The sequence below is a fragment of the Gallus gallus genome, chromosome Z (genome assembly GCF_016699485.2).
Source record: "Gallus gallus isolate bGalGal1 chromosome Z, bGalGal1.mat.broiler.GRCg7b, whole genome shotgun sequence".
Classification (NCBI taxonomy): Eukaryota; Metazoa; Chordata; class Aves; order Galliformes; family Phasianidae; genus Gallus; species Gallus gallus.
In genome coordinates this window covers 517,072-522,389 of record NC_052572.1, presented here as the reverse complement: position 1 = coordinate 522,389, position 5,318 = coordinate 517,072, and the positions used below count along the sequence as shown (strand labels likewise).

The 5,318-nt window shown below is 47.5% G+C and overlaps 1 non-coding gene across 1 annotated transcript; it reads right to left on the bottom strand.

The window, feature by feature from the left end:
- Nucleotides 1–402: 402 nt before the first annotated feature.
- Nucleotides 403–493, bottom strand: MIR1594 (microRNA 1594). Its single transcript, NR_035080.1, has one exon. It is a non-coding gene; the product is annotated as a microRNA 1594 (primary transcript).
- Nucleotides 494–5,318: the final 4,825 nt, after the last annotated feature.

The window sequence follows — 5,318 nt, the reverse complement described above, 5'->3', positions numbered from 1 at the left end:
CATGATGAATCTATGTGTCAGCTGCTCTTTTTCTAGGGTGAGTGACCAAATGCATTATTTCACTGTCCTTTCACTGCATCTTGGGGTGCAAATCTTCTATAGCTATCTTCTGAGAAGAGAACTCTTCAAAAGTAGCGCTACCTATTATTATTACTATTTATTATTACTGCTATTTATTATTTTACAGTGGTGGCCAGAGCTCCAGATCCTTTTAAATAATATGTGAACACATGCTCTCTCCCCACTTGCTTTACAGTGGAAGTTAGACATGAACCAATGTTGTGCTGAGAGTGAGGATGTGGTTATAGAATCACAGAATCATTAAGGTTGGAAAAGACCTCTAAGATCATCAAGCCCAACTCTAGCCCCGCCCCACAACGCCCACTGGCTGTGTCCCTAAATAGAACAATAGAATGATGAAGGTGGGGAAAGACCTCCAAGATCCCGAAGCCCAACCCCAACCCATCCCCACCATGCCCACCGACAGTGTCCCCATGTGCCACATTTCCCAGTCCTTGACCAGTGCCTTTCTCACCACCTCCTATGATTTGGCAGTGCAGATCTGAGGTTTGGCAAGGCAGACACAAAGTTTGGCAGGGGAAGGGTCTGCGGAGGTCATTGCAGACTGTCACAGTAGATGGCTATAAGCTTCCATGCAGTCATTAGAGAATGTCATTAGAGAATACAGAACTTTCCCTTCTGTCTGTCTCACTTTTGCATTTCCCCATCAAAATGTGCATTTTCAAAAGAGCTAAAGAGAATGGTCAACACAGTAAAACAATTCATATGGTGAATGACAGGACTTTTTCCCCATTTTGACACATTCCAATGTTTGTTGGCCTGCCCATTAAAAGCAGCCAGTGTCTCCTGACATCTGCACTATATAGCCAGCCTTATGGTATTCACCGCTGTGTAATACCCGCGCTCTCAGCCATGCAGCCACACAGAACCCACTTTTCCCTGGCACCACCTGTACTTTTATAAGGAGCAGCAGTTTTCTGAGCTGCCCCAAAGCCCAGCACGAGCTGGCAGGGAGCAAGAAGCCCTGGAGCTCCGGCTGCACGCACGGGCACCCCTCACCCTGCCCTCGCTGCTGGGGCTGCATAAGCTGCCCCGCTCTGTCAGTGCTTTATTTAAATATTATTTTGTGCTCCTGGCACGTGGACGAAGCTGCAGGAACCAGCTGGCACTGCCTCTTGCCTCTGATTGCAGCATTGATTGTGCACCACATGCTCTTTGCTGCCTCCTCCTCCTCCTCGCTTTGCTCCATCCCCGGAGCTGATTGCTGCGGCCGCTCATGGGGAGCGCTTGGCAGCTGCAGCACCCAGATGCCAGATTCTTTCAGTGGTGGCCTTTGGGTGTCAGCTTGTCTCCCTATTTGGCATTTCCCCTGGCAATGAAACCTGCTCTGTGCCTGAGGAGGGGAAATTCATCATGGAAATGCATCAGAGAGAGCCGTAAGGGAAACTCGTCCGAAGTTTGCTAGGGAGCAGGGAGATTCAAGCCCGTCTGTAACTCAGAGCTTGGCCTTTGCTTTGGTGGCAGAATGGGTGGCTGAAGGCTGCTAGCAGCTGTGTGCTATGCTCGGTGCTCAGCATTTCCCTCCTCAATGCCTCTCTGCGTGGTCTTGGCCAAAAACACCAGGAAACAACACCAAAGTTTTCTGTTTGCTTTCCAAGTGTTGTGTGTCAGCTGAGTTACCAGTGGAAAAAGTGGTAAGGATCAACACCCCAAACACTAGGAGTATTGTTATTTACATAGAAAGAATAGTATTCCTTATAAAAAAAGGAAAAACATACCTAGAATATTTTCTTAGTAAAAGACATATCAGAATAATGTTTAAATCAGTAAAACTTGCCTACCAAAATATTAATAAAAGATTCTAGCACTGGTTTGGCATTTTTACAGTAATTTTCCCATATATATGTGAAATTTACTTCCTTTATGACAGATTTTTACATGCCACATTAATCTGCGGTATAATTTACTAAGAAGTAAGAATTTTACTAAAAACACTAAGAATTTTATTTTGCACATAAATCTTTAAAAATTACAAAGAGCCAATTACAAAGAGCCAATTAAAAAGGCGCTGAACGTTCTTTTTCTTTGCCTTCTTGGAGTTGCAAGTATTGATTATCAGAAAAAAAAGGAAGTCTTAAATGGACCCTGATTATTTTCACAGTGAAGCAGAGGGGTTTTTGCTGCCAACCACAGTAACAAAAAAACGTGAGGTCCTTGGCTCCTTGGTTGGGTAATTTGTGAGTGGCTGCTGGTGCCTCCTATACAGTTACAATAACGACTAGGTCACCATCTGCAGCAATTACAAGTCCTGCTTTTCTCACCCATGGTGGGGGTGGGGGGGCTGTCAGGTCCAGTCCAGCCATTCTATGGTTCTTTGATCTTTAAGGTTCCTTCCAACCCAACTCAAGCCATTCTATGGCTCTGTGATCTTTAAGGTCGCGGCCAACCCAAGCCTTGTATGGTTCTATGATTCTGAATCATGAGACTGCTTAACGACTGGAATACCTTACAGCTCACTGCAGGAAATTTGAACATCACAATTGTTTGTCTTTTCCTTTCCCAGCTAAAAATCCCTGCTTCTGGAACTGAAAGTAATACCACACTCTGCCCCAGCACAAATGGAAGGACGCAGTAAGTCCCTTGAAATGCTTGACTCTGTACCATGGAGTTGGGTTCAAGCCATAACATGTAGATGACATCCTGTCCTTTAGCTAGCAAAGTGAGCAGAAATAGCCTTGGTCTAGACTTCCACCACTGCAAGTACTTTTAAGCACCACACACCTCTCCGCGTTTAGAGACATGGAATACAGCTCCTATCCTCTAACTGGAAGTCCTCCCCACAGTGCCCAAGCAGTTCTTTATGTGTTCCTAGCATGCACCCTGGACCAGGGAACATCCTCCTCTTCTGTGCATAAGCACTGTGGAGCACAGCAGGGCTGAATGATGCAGGCACTCCAGTAAATAAGTAACAATGGTGCATCTTGGCACGCCAGCAGAGGAACACAGCACTGCCCACACCAAGGACAGCAGCAGGCAGATAGCGAAGGACTTCCATCCCTTAGTGAGTCAGAGCGAGCGTGGGTGAGACTGAGAGTTGATGACTGCTCAACATAAGCAGCGAAAAGAAGGAAAAAGAAAGGAAAAAGGAACGAACACTATCTTTAACCTGTTTAAGGTAAAAAGAGCGGGGTGACAAATGCTCCAGGAGCAATGACAGTAAAGAGCAAGTGAACAACAGGAAGGACAGAGTTAAAAGCTAGAAAGACATTCCTCACCAACACCAGATGAACAGATACCACTACAGCTGATGAACTGGCTTGAGGAAAGCTGCCTTCTGACTATAGGAACAGCATTACTAGCTGCGACCGCTGCCTGCACACAGGGGAGGTTTGCTGACTGTGGTCTGAGATGCCCCAGGGAGATGCTTTGTCCTCCAGCAGTAGGCTGCTCTGCCCTTCTTGCTCCTTTCCTTGCACAGACGCAGCAAGGACTGAGGAACAAGTCAGAAACTCAGAATCTGATTGAAATCAGTTATGGATCAACAGTACATGCCAGTGAGAAGATTCCTTGGTTCAGACTTTGTGCGGATGGAGGAGACAGCAGGGAGGATGCCTACCTGGGCAGTGCCATGGGCTCCTGGGGAGGCAATCAGTCCCAGGGAAGCAGTCAGGATCTGCAGGGTCAGGGGCTGAAAAGACCCCAGATCCCCCGGGGAGCTAAATTCAGACAGAAAGACAAGCTGTGAGACTTCAAGCTGAAAGGTGCCCAACAGGAGCCTTGGAGCAGCAGTGCACACCAGGGTCTGCTCCAGCAGATGGTTTAAACCCTCCACACTGAGTTTCCAAATCCTTTTATGTGCTTTTTCAGCATTTCAGTTTAAACAGCACTGTCAGGTTTGGGCCACTCTTATCCCCCACTTCCTCACAGCCCCTGGGGAGGAGCAGCTCAACTGCAGGGCAGGCAACACTGCATGTACGGCACAGGCGTCAGCAGCATCCCCGTGTTCACACCTTCTGCCTTGCTCCCATCCGAAGCACGCAAGCATGCACGCACACCTGTATTTAATGCTTTCAAATCTATGTATGTGCACACACATATGCTGTTATTTTTATAATATTTGATATACTGTTGGGAGTGACAGCTCATGAGCAGAAATATTTTACCTATGGTGAAGGAGTACAAACCTGAGTTAAAGTGCCATTTGCCTAAACAGGGCTCTGAGATAACTGCATGGCTTTAAGTAGTTTCTAACATTTAATTAACATTTCCAGTCCTGTTTAATATCTTTATTGATCATCTGAATGAGGGGATTGAGTGAACCCTCTGCAGGTTTGCAGATGACACCAAGCTGAGGGGAAGTGTTGGTCTGCCTGAGGGTAGGGAGGCCCTTCAAGGGGGTCTGGATGGGCTGGAAGTGGCTGAGGGAGCTGGGATTGTTCAGTCTGGAGAAGAGGAGATTTGGGGGAGACCATATCACTCTCAACAGCTCCCTGAAAGGAGGTTGTGGTGAGGTGGGGTCAGCCTCTGCTCCCAGATAACAGCAGCAGGACAAGAGGTGACAGCCTCAAGTTGTGCCAGGGAAGGTCAGGTTGGATATTAGGAACAATTTTTTCTCCAAAGAGCAGTGATGTGTTGGCACAGCTGCCCAGGGAGCTGGCAGAGTCCCCATCCCTGGAGGTGTCCCAGAGCTGTGGAGATGTGGCACTTGGGGACATGATGGGCATGGTGGGGATGGGTCAGGGATCTTGGAGGACTTTTCCAACCTTAATTATTCTATGCTCCGATGAACTCCTCCATTTCTCCTTCCACAGCTCCAGCATAGGTGGTGGGTGTGGATAGAACAGTTCAGGCAGCCTGGGGCAGGCAGCAGGGAGGGGTCACCCCCCAGTGGTCTCATCCCCCCTGCCCCAGGAGGGCAGCTCTCGGTCAGTGCGTTTGTGCAGTGATGGGATCAGCGGAGGAAAACGCTGCCTGGGGAGTGCACAGCCATCACGTCAGCCTCCGAGCAAACCAGAGCAGGAATTAGATATGGCTGGGGCAGAACTCCAAAAAAGGAGCATTTTGCAGGGTCGCAGAATCATGATATCCCTGAGAATTAAAGCATCCAGCTGTTTTTGCAGGCCTGAATTCCCAGTGGTCACTTGGAAGCGAATCTCAGTGCCTCAACAGGCTTTTAGGAATTTCCAAGGATTAGGTTTAATCAGTGATCTGAGGTAATTTAATATATTTCCAGTGCTCTCTTCTTTAATACTTAATGACTGATGATTAGGTTTGTGTATCAGATCTGAAATCTGCAA